Genomic DNA, 20094 nt, shown 5'->3' with positions numbered 1-20094 from the left:
CCAACAAAACCGAGTATGATTCTTCAGAGGGGAAAATGGATATTCAGAGGGAAGAATGGATATATTCATGAAATAAAGAACTTTCAAGCATTCTTGATGAAAAAAAATATCATCACTTTCAAGTCATACCTCTGCTTTCTATGTATAATCTTTCTAACTGACCTAATAATGAGAAAGGTTTTAAGAGTTATAAAAATCATTTTCCCATGTAAGAATATAAACAGTTTATTCTTATCAAATCTCTTATGTTTTCTCTTTCCTGTTTATCTTTTTATGTTTTTTTTGCATCTTTTATTTGAAAGTCAAATTTTCTATTCAACTCTGATCTTTTCATCAAGAAAAACATGGAAAAACTTAAATGAAATGATGTAAAGAGAAATCAACAGAACCAGGAAAACATCATTCACAGTAAGAGCAGTAAGTAACAATGATCAACTATGAAGGACTTTGCTATTTTCAGCAACATAATGATCTAAGACATTTCTGTAAGAATTATGATGAACTAGAACTGATGAGAGAATTTGTTACTCAAAATTTGAAGATAAAAAAAGAATGTTAAAGTTATTTTACATGTAAATTAAGGTGAAGATAATTTTTTTTAATTTTACATAAAATCTTACATACAAAAATCTTACAAGCACTGTCTAAGACAATGTTATATAAAAGTATCAATGAAAAGCAGGGTTTGACCAAAGGTAAGTGAGAATCTTGGCCTTTCCATTCATTCCTCAGACTTTGATTTTACACTACATCTCAGTGGCCTCTGTATATATACATACATATACATACATATACACATGTGAACACACATACACAGACACCAAACTAAGCTGAAAGATATTCTCATTTTACAAATGAGAAAAATGAAGCTCAAAGAAACTAATTAATGACAGACCTAGCTTTTTAGATTTCCAAGTCAATGGGAATTAACTACATGGAATTATCCCATCTTCCATGAAATAATAAAAATCTACCTGTACTCAGCTCCCTCCCTGCTGGGTTACACATGAAACGAGTAATATAGATGCACAAAACTTACCAGGAGAACATATCTTACAAAGGACCTCAACCTACTCTAAAGGTAAATTCTGTTCCAATATCAGGAATTCAGAGAGGTCTTTATTGCTCCAATTAATCTACTAGTAAAACAGATTAAGAATCCGTTTTAGTACCTACCTAGTACCTACCTAGCACTATGATAAATACTATACAGTTTCCCTTTTGGAATTATTTTGTTCAATTTTGGGCATATATTGTACTTTCTTTTCTGTTTATCTAACGTATCCCCCATGGAAATAAAAACTCCTTGAGAATAGGGATCATTTCATTTTTGGTTTTGTATGGTAAGGGCTTAATAAATGTGAATTGAATTCTTGTACAGCAAAGGAATGACAGATTGTTCCTTCCCCAAAGGAGTTTGCAATCTAATTCAAAAAACAAGACAAATACAGATATGTAACTATCAGTGAAGAAAATCATATACAATGAAGTTCTTGACTGTGTGATACAGGCAAATAGCCCATGATACATAAATAGTTATTTGTTCAGTGAGAACAAGAAATGTAAAAGTGAGTTAGAAAGAGAGGAGAGTTGATGTTATCCATCTTCCATAGCAATGTTGTCCATAGCCCAAGCTATCCTCAAGCAGTTCAGAAGATCCACAGGTTCTTTCACTGGATACCAGAGTCCTTGGAGACAAAGAAATAGGCAAGCTATTTAGTCTACAAGTGGACCTCACAAGCCATTTGTGATTTGTCCTCATTATCAAAGTATAGAGAGCCATATGCTGATAACTGTCAGGACAAGGATACCCATTTAAAATTAAATTAAAGGTCAGCAGAAGAGTAAATTGCAGACATCTGCTATGTCTTTAGGTTCACATATGTCAAAGGCTCTGGGTTACATCAGTGTTGGTTTTAGAGTATAGTTCCAGCTCATACCAGGAAACAAGCAGAGGTGTATTAATACACCATTGTTATCAATCTGCAGGTAGCTGCAGGTATGAATCATATAAACTAAATAGTCAGATAATGAACTTGAGGCCCTTCTAAGAGGCTCATTCTTTTATTTGGGAATATTCCTTCATTTATTCATTCAACAAACATTTTTAAAATGCCTACTGTTTATAGAACATGATGCTAGGAACTGGGAGAAGTATAAAGTTTAGATAACTGTCCTCATGGAACTTATAGTCAAATAAGAGTATATAACTCAGAGATAGTTAGCATGCATATTACGTGGAGTCAATATTAAAACAACTAAATAACAATAATAAAGAGTATTCCATGATAATTCAGATGCTTGAATGGATCTGTTATCTCTGGTTTGGAAATTCATGGCAATGAGATTGATTACAATCTATGTATTCTTGCCCAATCTGTGCAATTTCTATCCAAGTATTCCCACAAGTCTGCCATTTTGGGTCCACCTAATGGGCTGAAGGGTTTTATCACTATCTTCTGAGATTAGCTCCCATCCCTCACCTTTGTTGTATGACCAGTTTATCACTTATTCCTAGCATACATTTCCCTGAAGTCACTTTTTATTCCTGTCCTTGAAAGTTCCTTTCTTAATTGTATGTCACCATCTGTTCATAACTACTAAATTCCTTTATGTTACCTTTTGTATGACAGTCATTTCCAATTCTTCAGAGACTTTTTTTGCAATATTCCTAAGATTCTCTTTTCCCATTCCACGGCAACGCACCCATCCTATCCTACCCTTTCTTCTGGTAAGGTAAAGGTCAGTGAGATGGGAAGTTTAGGGTTAGTCGAAAGCTTTTGATCCTTGAAACTGAGGACTAGGTTGACATCATACCACTGAGAGAAATAAAGGCTCTGCCCAGGACAAAAAGAAAGGATGGAGTTGGTCTAAGAAATGGTCATTTCTCATAGAGGATTGGCACTCTCTCCACTGCCCAAGAAACCCAGAGAAAATTAAGAGATCAGATAGATAGGTGAGAACCTGGCTAGGACCCCATAGAAGCAATTCTCAGCAGATTCTACCAGCAGGGAGCAGCTTCAAAGCTTCAGGCAATGTCCTTTCTGTAGGTGCCAGTGAGTCATATGTGTATTGGGGTCCATCATGGTTTCCTGCCTGGACAAATATATTTGCCCCAACTTCTGGGACAGCCAGCTCAACAGAGACTCCTCTAGGCAATACTCACACTAGTCTATTGTTCTCTTTTCTTCTTGTTAAAGTTCTGGCTCCAGCTCCTTGATCTCAGCCAGTCTCAGATTGAGCAGATGCTTTCAGGGCTTTGCAAACAGCACCAAATTCCCTGGGTTTAAGATCTGAGGCCCACTGATAATGTCTGCTCTGCTATCCTAAAGCTTGGCAGTGAGTCATTCTTTTGTTGGACTGCTGGCAGCCATTATAGATGAGGCTAGTGACAGTAGCAGATGCCAGCAGAGCAGCATCAGCTGCCCAAAAGGTGTCTTTCCATAGGGGATTTAATTTTCAAATCTAATGAAAGGTGAGTGAAGCTGTAATCCAGGAAAGAGCACTTTTGCAAAGGTACAGCGCCACATTCTTCTTAAGTTCACCCAAAGAGAAGTTCATTGGAGGCTTCTTTTTATTTTCTGTTTTACTTTATCTTCACGTGCCTTTTTGGTAAATATTGAGAATAGATAGGCTGCTCCAGATCCAGCTGAGCCTAGGTCCACAGTGACAGAAGGTCAGAGGGGAGGCCCAGGACTCTATTCTGATGGTAGCACATTTTGGTGTCTGAGCTTCTCAAAAATCACCAACTCTTCAACTTTTTCATTTCCTCTAGTTCAGGATAGTGGCAAGCTGCCATTAGTTGATGACTAGTATAAAAGATTCCAAAATGGCTCATAGTTAATTCTTCCCAATAGAGGCAATGAGAAGGGGACAGACAAAGGGGGAAGTCATTTAAGAGTTGGAGTTTTTGAAGGTGAAGCTTCAAAAAAAGCTCCTCTGAAAGTTTACCTTTCTCCTTTTCTTACAGAAGTAAGGGGGCTATAAAAGTGTAATACTGTATACACTCAGACTCATTTAATAGGTTAATTTTTCTGAATTTATTCAACTTTTATTTTCTATTATAAGGCATTGTTTGCTTGATAGAAATATATTTAGAAATGAAGGTGATATATTGTACCTAGGATATACTATAAGATATTTAATATGTATGGGAATGCCTGCCATCTAGGGGAGGGGGTGGAGGGAAGGAGGGGAAAAACTTGGAACAGAAGGGAGTACAAGGGATAATGTTGTAAAAAAAAAATTTACCTATGCATATGTACTGTCAAAGAAAATGTTATAATTATAAAAATTAATAAAAAAATAAAAAATATATATAAAAAAAGAAAAGGAAATGAAGGTGATATAAAAATAAAAAATATCAGCAAAAATGTAAAGCAAAAGACTTCCTTCCTTATTTAGGTGGGACCAATCATCTCATATAATTACTCCCATCATGTATACATACCATATTTCCATGCTTTCCTATCTTGCGCAATTCTTATTAATGTCCTTGCATTTTCCAGTATAGAGGAACAATCTAATACATTAGAGTCATTCCTATGATTTTTGTCATTTCTTGGGACTACTGATGATTTCCAAGGGTGGATTGATTAAAATGGAAAACTGCTCTTTTGTTTTTAGATTCAAATTCCTTATCGCACAGCCAAAAATAAATGGATTTCTCTGTTATTTGTGAAACAATTATTGCTGGCTTTTCTTGAAAATCAAAGTCCACAATTGTAGAATCCATACCTAATCTCCTTTTCCCTTCATATGCTCTATCTCTAACCTAAGTCTACCTTCAAATTCCACCTAATGTCCTTTTTCTTCCAGGAAGGCCTCTAAATACTCTGAGGGGGAGGGAGGATGATAGAAGATGAGGGAGTAAATCACAACTCCAAGCTCTTCAGACTTCTCCCAGAAATAAAACAAAATTGTATCTCGGGGCAAACAAACTGGTAAAATAAATAAATAAATAAAATAAGATTTGGGGCAGAATAGGGATCCTCTTAGAAAAGAGAAGCTCAGAAGAAAGACCCCAAGATGGAAGATTAATATGGTTAAAGTGTAAACACTTCCAGGCTAGCTCCCCATAAACACCAAGTGGGAACCCCTGAGGCAAACTGGGTTCTAAGGTAACCTTAGCTGGAAGCACAGAAACTTTTATCTCTCTGACAGTATGGAGAACCAGGAGCTTGAGTCTCAGAAAATTGAGGAAATCTCTGTTGATAAGAAAAGACAGACCTGTTTCTTAGTCAGCACTCTAGGCCAACAGAAATCAGCACATCTTATGAGTGCAGAAGCAGTGGGGTACGGTAGCTGCTAGTTGTGGGCACTTATAGGAAAAGGGAGCTCTTGGTTTTGGATTCCAGGTCAGAGGGATAGAAAGTTACTATGGGAATAGGGAAGTCACAGGTTTATCTTCAGAGAAGAATACTGAAGTAAAAAAAAAAGTCTCCTCTATCCCAAAGTATAATGTTAAATGGCTACCTGCTCAAAAAGAATTTATAGAAGAACTCAAAAAAGTCTTTAAAAAACAAAGAGAGTGAAAAAACTTTTTTTAAAAAGAAGAATCTAAGAAAAACAAGAAGACTATGAAAAGAAAATCAACCAACTAGAAAAGAAGATCCAGCATCTTAAAGAAGAAAATTACTCTTTGAAAATTAGAATTGAAGACTTGTGATGGAAAAACTTTCTGCATTGAGAAAGAACTAGGGAAACTGAATGTGAATAAAAGCATAGTAGTTTCACCTTTTATTGTTGTTTGTTTGTTTTTTTCTTATTTTTTTCCTTTTGTCTGATTTTTCTTGCACAGCATGATAAATATGGAAATATGTTTATAAGAATTGTACATGTTTATAATATATGTATTCCTTTTAGATGTAGATTAGGTATGTATATATGCATATATATATATATATATATATATATATGTGTGTGTGTGTGTGTGTGTGTGTGTGTGTGTGTGTGTGTGTGTGTCTATATGTCTATGTATATAGGTAGGTGGATATGTGTGTGTGTGTGTCTGTGTGTATATATGCATATATGTATGTGTACTTGCATGAGTATATACCTATATACATATATAACCTGTGCTTTGGGAAGGTGGGGGGAGGAAAGAGGGGAAAAGAATAAAGTAAAAAGTCACAGCCAATAAAAAAAGAAAAGGAAGCAAAGAAAATATGGACAGTTTTGAATACAATGTATTCTATTATTAGATATGCTTTCTTGAAATGGAAATTTATTATTATATGTTCTGAATCTTCCCTAATTTTCTGCTGGACACATAGCAATATGTGTTTTTTATCTTTTTTTTTCTTTTTTTCTACTTTGTTTTTTTCTTCTTTTGCATTTAAGTTTTAAGTAAATTAATAAAATAAATATGCTATACAAAGGGGATTTCCCACATCTCTTCACTCCAGTAACACTTAGGCTCTGTTGTGTTCATTTTGGTGCTTAATCATATGCTGCCTTGCATTCTCATTAACTTTCTGTATATCTACACATTATCTTCCCAAGTAGACCATAAAACTGAGAACAGAGAATGTGTCTTATTCTTCTTTGTATTCTTTATACTGATGAGCAAAGCATGATTCATAAATAGGAGCTCAATAAATATTTGCTGATCATTGATTGAATCATTAATTCTCATCAATAATGTTAAGCATTGAGTATATCTAATATATAAATCCTCTCAGCACAACTCTATGCTATATTGGAAATGGACTGAATTTGAATCCAGAGGATCCAAATGAATCACAGAAACCTACATGAATTACAACCCAGCAGATGAGATTTCTGAGTCACCAAGATAATTGAAAGACCAGGAGAAGAACTACCATAGTGGTAGATTTCAAATGTCTTAAAGGGAAGAAAATAGTTTGCAAATTATGGGTCAATGAGATTGACTTTGGTTCCTGGGAAAATTCTAACTTAGATCATCAGAGAGATGCTTAATGAACATCTAGAGAAAGAAACTATGAAAGGGTCACTTTAAATGACCCTTATTTCTTTTCATGACTAGATTAGTAAACTGGCAGATCAGGGCATGCTGCACATATAGTTTATTTAGATTTTTAAGTAAGCATCTAATACACTATTTCATACTTTTCTGAGATGTGGATAAGATAACAATTCAACCAGAAGATCGCTGTACACTTCAATGCTGTATGAAGAAGTATTCTGATGGAAGTGGATATCTTCAACTTAAAGAAGATCCAACTCACTTCCAGTTGATCAATGATGGACAGAAACAACTACACCCAGAGAAGGAACATTGGGAAGTGAATGTAAATTGTTAGCACTACTGTCTATCTACCCAGGTTACTTATACCTTCAGAATCTAATACTTAATGTGCAACAAGAAAATGGGATTTACACACATATATTGTATCTAGGTTATATGTAACACATGTGAAATGTATGGGATTGCCTGTCATCAAGGGGAGGGAATAGAGGGAGGGGGAGATAATTTGGAAAAATGAATACAAGACATAATGTTATAAAAAATTACTCATGCATATATACTGTCAAAAAAACCTTATAAATAAAATTTTAAAAAAAGATAATTAAATTAAATGGATTTGAAGTTGTTTCAATAGCTAGACTCAAAATAAACATTAATGTTTTAACTGGCATCTTGATAGCATGTTCCTAGTACAGTGCCCTAAGCATCTGGTCTTAGATCTATGCAGTTTGACATTTTTATTATTGACTTGAATTAAAAAAATATATGGAATGCTTATCAAATTGCTGATACCTTATAGCTTGAAGTAACAGTATACTAAATGATTCTCAGGTGCCAAATAGATTTTTATAAATCAAAGAAGATGAAATTCAATCGAGCTAAAAATCAAGTCATGTTTGGATTTTTTTAAAAATCAACTCCATAAATATAAGATTGGGGAGGAATATGTGGATAGCAGTTTGCATAAGAGAGATCTTGGGAGTTTTAGTGGACAACAAATTCCATATGAATTATCTGTGTGATATAGTAGCAAAGTTAGCAAAGCAAAAACAAACAACAACAAAAGAAACTAATGAAAATTTGGTCTACATTAAGAGAAATAAAGGAGATAATTAGGGGGCTCAGTGGATAGAACGCCCATCTTGGAATTAAGAAGACCTGACTCAAATCCAGTCTCAGCTACTTACTAGTTGGGTTATTCTGGGAAAATTATTTAACCTCTGGAGAAGAAAATGGCAAACCACTCCAGTGTCTTTGTTAAGAACAATATGGGTCACAAAGAATTGGACGCAACTTTATGACTGAACAAGAGGAATGTCTTCCAACAATAAGAAGGAGATTATTCTATTCTTCTGTGATCAGACCATATTTAAAACATGGTGTTCAGTTCTTGGCACTGTATTTTAGAAAGAATGTTAATAAGCTGTAGTGTCCAGAGAAGGGTGATCAAGATGGTAAAAGATTGAGTCCATGATATAAGAGAATCAGTCAAATAAATGGGAATTATTTAGCTTGGAAAAAAGAAGACTCAGGGGAGGACATGATAACTTTTTAAGTAATTGACGATCTAAAAGATGTAAAAGGAATTGTGTTTATTCTATTTAGTCCCATAAAGCAAAACTAGGAGATATAGTCAATCAAAATTACAAGAGGCAAATTTTTTCAAAAACAAAATGGGCTACACACAGTGCCTGGCACATAGCAAGCCTTTAATAAATGCTTGTTTGTGCTCTTACTTGCTTGGAATGCTTTAATGGATAATAGATTTCCTTTTATTGGCGATTTGGAAGCACAGACTGGATAACCACTTGGCTAGTAGGACTAATAAGTTTCCTTTTGTAATGTGGGCTGAACTATCTAGCCACTGAGGTTTCTCAAACTTTAGATTTCTGTGATTCTTTGTTTACATCACAGAAATCTTAACTCTGAAGCTTCATATAAGCATAGAAGTAATTCCAAGTTCTCTAAATCTATTCAAGGAAGACACAAATTCTGGTCAGTCCTATCCAACTCAAAGTACAAGCCAAGTACTATATGGCTGATGTTTTTTCTGAATTTATCATCAGTTTAATTGCAAATCTAGGGTTCATCCTCAGTTTAATTGCAAGATGATGAAAATTTAGGCTACAATAACCCTTGCAGATCATTTATTAAGTAACAAGGGAATTGCACACTTTTAAAGGAGGAATAATATATATTACAAAAATATAGAGTATCAAAATATATCCTCTTAATGTATGTATTGTTGTTTCTAATTATTTCACATGATATAAATTTTTGTATCTTTTATGTGGTATTCCAAACAACACTCATTTGGGTCCCTCATTTATTCAGTGCCACTGCTATTTTCCCATGGATTGCTTCAGCCTACCCAGAATATCACATATCATAGTGAGTGAATAAATGACTAAAGCATTTATTAAGTCTATTATGTGCAAAGCACTATACTGAGCCTCACAGATACAATTAGAAAAATAAAACTTTACAGGAGCTCACCAATAGGGGAGATGATACATAAGAAAGATTCAACTTCAAGTCAGATGGAAAAGTCTTATGACCCTTAGGGTACAACAGCAAAGCAGATATTGATGCCTCTTCCCTAATAGCCTTTCCAGTGATAAAATTCAATCAGTTCTTGATGTTGAACCATTTGACAATACTAAGGACTTTGGTGAAAAGAACTTTCTTTTCTGGTTCTTCAGTATAAATAGTTAAAACTCCTACAGGAGCAGCTGTCAAGCTTTCACTGTAATTGCTTCCTAGGATATTAATTGTTGACATTGGACTAGAAGAATCTCCATTCCCAAGCCTCTTGGGTTCAGTGTCCCGGGGTTGTCTCTATCAGGAACTGAAGGGAGATGGAGTGACAGTGGCTTGATTTGCCAATTGCATAATACCTCCTGCTCTCCCCTAAGGCATCTTGCTACCATCAATAGGTTGTTTTGCCTGTTTTATGAATGGCAGTTGATGGAGATGACTCCTCCACGCCGGTTGCCTCCCCAAATGATTTTCTATGAAGGTTAAGCTGGAAACAGAATCACTGTCCTTGTGATGCTGCCATTCCAAGGGTTTCTATGCTTCTTTACCTGTTGAAAGCAGTTGTTGCTGGTAATGATAAGGAAGGGCCGCGCCCCTTTTCCAAAATATAAAAATAAAGGACTTTATGACAACATAATACAAGATCATTAACAATGTCACCATGGATTTCTCCAAAATTATCTCCTCTTGCTTTCCCAATCCTGGAAAGGTACAAATTCATCTGTTCCAGTTCTTTGTGTACCCTTGTTAGTATCCTATATCTATTATATATCTATTAGTCATGTAACAGATTAAATATAAAATATAAAGACTTGCCCTGGAAAGGAATGATATAATCTCAATGCCTGGAAGGTACTGTGTCTAGTCTCAGGGTCTTTGTCACATTTTAGAAAGCTTTATTACTGCCTCTTCAGACCTAACTAAAGAATGTCTCCTGCTACTGTTTACTTCTACTAGGAGTGTTAGCATCCTGTGAATCAGATGCTGTTGAGGCAAAATTCTGTCATAAACCAACCCATATTATCCTCCCTCTTTCTCTGGTTCTAGCATTTTTTCCCCTCAAGCCCACTTCTCATTCATAATCTCATAGATTTGGAATTGGAAAAGACCTCAGATATTATCCAGTTCAATCACCCCTTCTACAAATAAGGAAATTAAGGTCAGAAAAGTTACATTTCTGCACCATTATTAACTCATATGGAGAAACAACTTACAACAGCAACTCACAGATAAGCTTGAATTTGAGGAACTTATGCCTAAGGTCATATGGCTTGCAGATAACATTGCCAAGATTGGAGCTGGAATCCTCTGGTGTCATACTCTTATATAACTTTTCCTCTGTGCCACACTGCTTTTTTTTTCTTATAAGAGATAATCTACAGCCCATCTAAACTTTCTATGCTATAAGTGTTCATCACATGGACCCCATCACCCCTTACTGAGCCCACACATGAACACTTCCCCATTTATAACCCTATTTAAAATCATTATGGTGAAATAAATATTCCATATTTTTCTGTGGACAATATGAAAATATTTGTTTTTGTTCATAGAACTATAGTGATGTTAATTTCTGAACTAAAGGACTATTTCATGGTAGATGTTTTTCATCCTTAATTTAATGAAATTTTAAATAAATAATGTAATCATTCATTTCACTCTGTTTTTGTCACTTTCATAGTACCCAGTGTTTACACTTCTCTGACACAGTAAACACATAGCACATGTACAACCCAAGAGTAACTGAATTAAGTGACACAAAAAAACATAATGAGTAGTTACTCATTTTTGTTCAACCTCCAAACTAAATATAATTTTTTATTGAACTTCAAACTGTAGGTTTTAAAGGATAAACAATTTTTAAAAACACACATACCCAAATGAGCGCATTTGAATTATAACCAGATATATACATTTTCTAAAACCACTGACCTACACCAAACTGGGAACATGAGGACTTGATACTCCCTAAATATTTGAAATCCTAGAATCACAAAACTAGAAAGGACCTTGAGGATATTATTTGACCCATTTTGGGTGCATGAACCTCCTCTATATCAGTACCCCAATGTGACAATCCAGTCACTTTTGAACATTTCAATTGATGGGAGAACTTGTTTTCCTGAAATAAGTGCAATGTTTTTGGAAAGCTCTTGCTATCATTCTTACTTATATTGAGCTAAAATTTTCTCTATCATTTCTTCATATTAGTTCTGGTTCTTTCCTCTGTAATTAAGCAGACTGTCTAATTTCAAATGGTATCCCTTCAAATATTTAAAGACAGCTAGCCTGTGCAATCCCAATTCAATCCTTAAAAGCTCTTGTTCTCTGAGCTAAAACTCTTCCATTTGTTCACATGCTCCTTATAAAATGATCCTTTCTTCTTTCACCACCACCATATATATATATATATATATATATGTCTTCTGGCTCCAAGATTTTAGGAATGAAACAGAATGCTTATCCTTTTGAAATATGTCCCAGTTAGCTGACACACATCCATTAAATATACCTTCTGTATATGCTTTCATGTATACATTTGCCCCCTTCTGTTAGAAGCTAACAGTCTTTAAGGGCAATAACTGTCTCATTTTTTTCTTAGGTTCTCCAGTGCTTAATACAAATAGTAGGTATTTAATTAGTGTTTGTTAATCAATCATTTATCCTAGTACAGAAGAGGAAGACATGAGTTAGCAACAGGTTGAAAACAGTTTTCAGATAATGATGTCTGTTAACACAGTAAAGAAATTCAAATAAAGAATCCTATGCAGTGAATTTTAAGTTCAAGCCCCTCAAGCAAAAATTTCAGAAAGGACCTCTTTTCTCTTTTTTGATTACCAAATAAACAGCCCTCTATCTGAGTGGGGAGGGGCTTCTTCTGTGGGGGCCCCAGCAATTTGGGCTGCTTGAATACTGCTAATAACTCTGCTCTGATTAGTTCCTAACTAGCATAAGACTCTGGGATAGAGAGCATGGACAATTTCTGTACTTCAGAATACTCCAGGCTATAGAGATGAAACACACTTATGTACATATAAATCTGTTTGGGAAGCCAAAGGTAATTAAGTTTGTGTTTTTTAATTCTACAGTATTTCAACCTCAAACATTTCTGCTTTCTCCTTCAGGCACTCCTACAATTCAGTAACTAAAGGGGAGAATTTTACTAAAATATCTTCTTTCTTCCATCAGTAAATTTATTCTAAAGCTTTATCCCAACATGAAAGTAATTCTTTCTCAAAGGCTATGACAGTGAAGCATCAAGCTCCTTGCACTTGAGGACAAAACTATGATTTATTTTGTCTGTGTATCTCCAGAGCCCCAAACAAAACCTTGAAAGTAGTATTAATTTAATAAACAATTATATTTAGAGCTGGAAAATGCCATAGGAACAAACTGACCCAAACCACTCACAATGAGTAAACTAAAACCTGCAGAAATAAGATGAGCCCAAGCTTATTTAATATAGTAAATGAGGGAGCCAAGATTGGATGTCATCTGACTCCAGTCCGAGGCTCTTTCCACTGTATCATCCTGCCTCTCTTTCTCCATCAGATTGGATGAGATTGGGTTGAATTGAAATGGAATATCTGATGATATAGAGACTTGGTCCATTTCAGGAAGAAATGGTGGCAGTAATGACATTTGAAGACTCTTTTTGAAAAGATATCAGAAAAAAAAAATTGAAGGGTGAAGCCAGGTGCAAATTAATGGCAAAAACAGTAGAGATCAACTGTGGAGAGAAAATAGTGATCATTATTCTTCTAGTTCAGTAGCTTCTTAACTCATTCAATGACAAATTCCTGACCCCTTTAACTATGGAAAATAATTGGCCACCCCTTGACTTTATTGTTGTGATGATGAATTCTAACTCTTCTGCAGCTTCAGATGCTGCCCCCAACCTTCCTCCCTTTTCTACCCTCTTCACTTCCCATGACTCACCTACCTATTTCCTGATGTTAGTTTATTTGCACCAAAATTGACTCCTACCTGAACAGGAACTTCTCACCTACAACTCTTTTTCTTTATATCCCCAAAGCGATGAAGATTCAGTCAGCACCATGATCTCTACATAGTAATAATCCTTGACAATCCCAGCACCAGATCCACTTAAGGGAACAGTATAACCTAGTATTACCAAGGCTTTGAGTATATGGGTCCAACAACAGACTACATATATGTAATAGTTGTAACTAGAGAATAGCTCCTGCTATATTTTCTCACCATTGCCTCTAGTTAGACCGTACTAGATGAAGCTTACCTAGACTTGGGCCATTTCCAGTGTTACAGGATCAACAATAGCCTGCCCCAGTACTTGAAATGAACTTTAGTTTAAATTATTGTTTTTCTAAGTGCCTTCCCTAAAATGCAAATAGATTACCTGGATGAGGTTAAACATTCTCTACTCACTTTCATTAACAATGTGGTATTTATTATTTGTATCAGACTTGTCAACCAGCTATCTAGCAAAGCTCTAAGAAAAATGAGATATGGGGAGGAATCTGTCTGGGTGTGGAGGTGGGGAAGAAAGGAAGAATAAATCTAGGTGGGCTATTGTAGGGGCCATAGCAACTAAAGAAAAACCTGAGGGCACTGGTACCTAGAGAACAGGGATACACTGCAGGGCTTCAAAGACTTCACCTTTTTACATATTTTTGCTCAGGGCATAAGAAAACAGGTTCATAGATGGGCTCTTTTCTAATCTCTGCCTATGATTTTGTAATTTGACGGGAAGAGGTGGCCAAAGAATTATCTCTCTCAGCAAGTGCTGGGTTGGTTTTCTGGATGAGTCTTTTCCAGTGCCAAAAGAGGTTGGCTACATGGTGGAACATAAGCAATATGATAGAAAGAGCACTTGGTCTAGAATCAGAACACCATCGGTTCTGAATCTCTCAATCTCTGTCTAGAAAAAGACTTCTTTGTCAATAATCTCATCTCTAAAATGAGAGTTGGATTCAATAATCTTCAAGTTCCCTTTCATCTCTAGTTTGTGTATCCCTACTTCCCTATATTGGGTAACGTAGAATAAGTTCTTTTTTTATTAATTTTATAATTATAACATTTTTTGACAGTACATATGCATAGGTAATTTTTTTTTACAACATTATCCCTTGTACTCCCTTCTGTTCCGAATTTTCCCCTCCTTCCCTCCACCCCCTCCCCTAGATGGCAGGCATTCCCATATTATTATTAAAATATGTTATAGTATATCCTAGGTACAATACATGTGTGCAGAACCGAATTTTGTTGTTGTTGTTGTTGTTGTTGTTGTTGTTGCAAATGAAGAATTGTATTTGGAAGGTAAAAAAACCTGGGGAGAAAAACAAAAAATGCTAACAGTTACACTCATTTCCCAGTGTTTCTTCTCTGAGTGTAGCTGATTCTGTCCAGCATTGATCAATTGGAATTGGATTAGCTCTTCTCTATGTTGAAGATATCCACTTCCATCAGAATACATCCTCATACAGTATCATTGTTGAAGTGTATAATGATCCCCTAGTTCTGCTCGTTTCACTCAGCAACAGCTCATGTAAGTCTCTCCAAGCCTCTCTGTATTCATCCTGCTGATTATTTCTTAAAGAACAATAATATTCCATAACATAGAATGAGTTCTTAATGAGATAACTTTTGCTCAAAGGGAATCACCCCTTATGTTCTGTGCCTATAAGATTCCTGGTGGTTTTCTGGAGGTCTGTGGAGCAGCCTTCTTTTCAGTAGAGTAATCACAACAAGAATAGCCAGGTGCTAAAGTCCAAATCTTTTATTATCTCCTTCACAATCTAGTTTCCATGCCTGGGGCCCAGGCCAGCTTTCTTCGAGGCCTTCCAGAGTCTTGGTTTCAGAGGAGAAGCTAGGGAGGAGAGCCTGCCACTATGGTGGTATGAGATGGAGTGAATGGTTCTGTCTTAGTCCCCAGGGGAGCCACCAGAAGCCTGACCAAAGATGGAATGAATCTCTCTCCTTGGCTCCGAGAGCTTGAGCTCCTGCCTCCAGTCCTTTGTCTTCTCTGGCTCTCTCTCTGAGCCTCTCGGTCCCCCAGGAAAGCCACCAAGAACCTGACCAAAGATGGAATGAATCTCATCCAGTCCTTAATGGTTGTTATATATTCCATTATCATAGATGTGAATCTTGTGGAACTATATTAAGTACTAAGTACATGTATTGAACTGGAGAACTATTAAGCACCATGCTAAACTAGATAACCATTGTCTTTATCAATTCCACTAACTTAACACCTTGTAAGAATCCTTGTCTCAGAGTTCTAGCCCATAACATGTGCTCACAGGTAAGTCTTCAGAGAAAGGCAACACAGTTTTTCCCCAGAACTCTCCCCGAAAAATACAAAAATATTCAAAATTTCAAATGGATTTGCATTCAAATTTCACTACCATTTATTATTAGCATTACCTCCAGGACCTAGAAACCTCCAGTTTACTGGGCAACTCATTATATTTTGGGGCTCTTCTGATGTTGAAGAAGTATTTCCTTACATAATAGCTACCATTAATAAAATACATAAATGTTGTTCAATCGTGTCTGACTCTTCATGATTACTTTTGTGGTTTTTCTTAGCAGATATAGTGAAGTGATTTGCCATTTCCCTCTCCAGCTCATTTTATAGATGAGGAACTGAGGGAGACAGGGTTAAGTGACTTGCTCAGGTCACATTTATATGTCTGAGGCTAGATTTGAACTCATGAAGATGCCAAACCCAGTACTCTCTCCAGGTTTACTAAGTACTTTACAAATATTATTTCATTTTATTCTCACAAAAACTATTATCTCCATTTTTCAGATTAAAAAAAAAACTTAGGTGAACACATATTAAGTCTGAGGCAAGACTTGAATTCAAGTCTTCCTAACTACAGGTCAAGCACTCTATCCCCTGAATAAAGTAGTTTCTTTTCATCAAACATGAAGGCATCTTTCTACAAATTCACCCACTTTAACATGATGATTAGATAAAATGAAGATAGCAGGATTGATGAAGTGATCCCTGGGGAAAATCTTCTGTCATATTCTTTAGACCAAGTACCAGGTTCAAAGAATACATCAACATCTGTCTTCTTCCAATTAACATTATGACTTATCCCATGAAGCCTTAAATCTAACACTTTCCCTTTGAGATATGCTTTGTCATGGGAGTATGAAATAGTGACTTGAGCACTAATCTTGGAGTTAAGAGTTTAATTCCTAATTTAGACATTTACTGGCTATGTGACCCTGGACAAGTTACATAAGTTCTCAGTGCCTTCATAGGTATATGATGAGGAGTGGGAATTGATGGCTTCTAAGGTCCCTTTTTTATCGAAATGAATAATAACTCTGTGAGTTCCTGTTAACTCTCAATAAGTCTGAGACAATATAGAACCAACCAAGAATAAGGAACCAGGACTTGAAAGCTAGCCTCCTCCTCTACTTTTAGGAAGTTAGGATTGAACAATCTCACTTAATCTAAGACTCTCTCTCTATGGGTTTCCCAAAGCAAATGACATCTCATTCTCTACTTATCTACATGCTTACTTAAAACTAGCCCAATTTGTAGGAGTTCAGAGGTTCTTTTTCTACAATATCTCCAATAATGGCCTGCATCAGGATCTAAAATTGCCTCTCCTAGTTAAAATCACACTTTTGTTTTGTCATTGTTTCCAAAAGGTCCAGCAAAAATAGACATTACAGTGGGGAGGTAACTCATTAACTTATTTCTTTATTATTTCCCTAGAAGAGAAAAGAATCCTGAAAGAAAGGAAACTATGATGAGAATCAGAACAGCAGAAAAGGTCTAGAATATAGGATCCTATCTTAAAAAGAGACATTTGGGGCAAGGACTTGGGGACTAAGCCATACTTCTTGTAGAATAGTACCTCCAGAACTTTCATTTTAAGGAGCCCCAAATCAAAGAGGTTTTTGTGCCTCTTGAAGCTGTGCTGCCACATGTTGCTACATGACTTCCTCTACCATGTCCCCTTCAGTGAGTACCTTCCTTACCTTCCTGTTAGCTCCCTTTTATATATAGTCTTAAAATGTAAGCCTCTTGCTGGCAGGGATGGTCTTTCTGCTTGCATTTGCATTGCTTAACACAGTACCTGGCATATAGCAAGTATTTGTGGGCTGACAGGAGTGTATGTGCAGCATCATAAGGAAAGTGGAAGAAAGTAGGTACTAAAAGAGCAGGGGAAGATATACAAAGATAAATAGGAGCTGTGCAATGATGTTTCTACTCTGTAGTGTGACTTGGAACACTATGTAAACTAGATATTGTCCTTAGTATTTCAGAAGCTCAGGACCTCCCTCACTATGCCAGGGAGAGAGAATATAGAATAAAGACCCTCAGAAGGAGTTATGATAAAAAAAATTAAAGTCTTATAATTTAATTAAAGTATACAGTTCCCTTCAACCTCTCTGGGTCTCAGTTTCCTTATATGTAATATGAAAGCTTTAGTGATCTCCAAAGTCCATTTTGGCTCTAAAATCTTAAATATGATAATTTTATGGTATTATTGTTATTAATCCCTCATTTTTCCTTTCTCTTTTATTTTTGTAAATGACTTTTGCATAATATATTTTTATTTTTCCAAATACACCCAACAAGTACCTTTGTAAAACCTCATGTTCCAAATTGTTCTCCCTCCCTTTCCCCATCTCCCTTCCCTAGATGTAAACAATTCAATATAGGTTAAACATGTGCAATTCTTTTAAACATATTTCCATATTCATCATGCTGTGTAATTAAAATCAGTTTTTGATTTTTCTTCATTCTTGAATGTGAATTAAATTAATCATTCTAATATTTTTGCCAAGAAAACTCCAAATAGGATCACAGAGTCAGACTCAACTAAAATGACTGATTAAATCTTATAGGATAGGATAAAACAAGGCACCACTCCAGCTCTTTACAGAAAAATGTAAAATAAATTGTTCACTGGGGAAACATTTAAATATCTCCCCCTGCCAGGATCTCTTGTGAGGCACTAGGAAAACCTCTGATAAGCCTTTCACTGACTGAGTGTGATACTAACCATCACATCCTCAACTCCCTATGTGACTAAGCCTGAGGGAGCTGTTCATTTACCAGGACAGAGCAGTCTGCAGCTGCACTAGGCAAGTGAAAACATCTGGGATTCCCAGTCCAAAAACCTGGAGCAGAGTAAAATCATTGCTGAAAAGACAAGGAGGTTTGCAACAAACCAGTCAAAACTTGACTCACAGAGTTTAAAGTTCAAAGAGATTTTAAAGATTTTCTACTCCAAAAGTTCTCAAACCTTTTGGTTTCCAGATCCCTTCACACACTTAAAAATTATTGAAAATTTCCAAAGAGCTTTTATATGAATTATATCTAATATTATTTACCATATTAGAAATTAAAACATTTCAGTATTAATATGAAAATAGTTTTGATCTTGGAGACCCTTTAGAAAAAGTGTTTGGGACCCTCAGGTTTCCTCACACCATACTTTAAGAAATGCTGATCTACATAAAAAAGGGAAAAGTTCTCACATGTGCAAAAATGTTTGTAGAAACCCTTTTTTTAGTAGCAAAGAATTGAAAGATAAATGGATGCCCATGAATTAGAGAATAGCTGAATAAATTATGGTATAGGAATGTTATGGAATATTATTGTTCTATAAGAAATGATCAACAGAATGATTTTAGAAAAGCCTGGAGAGACTTACATGAACTGATGCTAAGTGAAATGAGTATAACCAAAAGAATATTATGCACAACAACAAGAAGATTACGTGATGATCAACTATGATGGACTTGATTCTTTTCAACAATGAGATGATTCAAGACAATTCCAATAGATTTGTAATAGGGAGAGCCATCTGCATCCAGAAAGAGAACTATGGAATATGGATCACAACATAGTATTTTCACCTTGTTTGTTGTTTGCTTCTTTTTTTTTTCTTTCTCTTTTTTCCCCTTTTGATCTGATTTTTCTTGAGCAGCATGCTATATGTGGAAATATATTTAGAAGAATTGCACATGTTTAATCTATGTTAGGTTACTTAATGTCTAGGGGAGGGGACATAAAAGAGAAAAGGAGAAAAATATAGATCACAAGGTTTTGCAAAGGTGAATGTTGAAAATTATCTTTGCATGGATTTTAAAAATAAAATGGAAAAGCTATTATTAAAAAAAAAAGAAATGCTGATTCAGCTTTACTTTATGAGAGGAATCTGAGGACCAGAGAAGCAAATCTATGAGAATATTAAGGGACTTGCCCAAGATTATCCAGGTATTAAGAAGCAGACTGAGGGAACCAGTGGATAGAGCACCAGCCTTGAAGTCAAGAGGATCTGAGTTCAAATCTGATCTCAGACACTTGACCCAGGGCATGTCACTTAACCCCAATTGTGAAAAAAAAGAAGAAAGGAAGGAAGGAAGGAAGGAAGGAAGGAAGGAAGGAAGGAAGGAAGGAAGGAAGGAAGGAAGGAAGGAAGGAAGGAAGGAAGGAAGGAAGGAAGGAAGGAAGGAAGGAAGGAAGGAAGGAAGGAAGGAAGGAAGGAAGGAAGGAGCAGACTGAGACATAAGTCCCATTATCTTGACTTCAAACTCTGTGCTCTTTCCATTATATCACACCGCCTATCTCTCCATCTAATTAA

The 20094-nt window shown here is 35.8% G+C and overlaps 1 protein-coding gene across 1 annotated transcript in view; it reads right to left on the bottom strand.

Moving 5' to 3' along the window:
• Positions 1-1265: 1265 nt before the first annotated feature.
• BTG4 (BTG anti-proliferation factor 4) overlaps positions 1266-20094 on the bottom strand; it is a 130988-nt gene continuing 112159 nt past the window's right edge. Inside the window, exon 7 of the mRNA XM_074304301.1 lies at positions 1266-1688. The gene's annotated coding sequence lies outside the window, so the exon portion shown is untranslated. The remainder of the gene's footprint in view (positions 1689-20094) is intronic.

The sequence above is a fragment of the Sminthopsis crassicaudata genome, chromosome 3 (genome assembly GCF_048593235.1).
Source record: "Sminthopsis crassicaudata isolate SCR6 chromosome 3, ASM4859323v1, whole genome shotgun sequence".
In the NCBI taxonomy this organism is placed as follows: Eukaryota; Metazoa; Chordata; class Mammalia; order Dasyuromorphia; family Dasyuridae; genus Sminthopsis; species Sminthopsis crassicaudata.
Note: the sequence above shows the minus strand (reverse complement) of the source record. Positions and strands in the feature narration are given on the sequence as shown.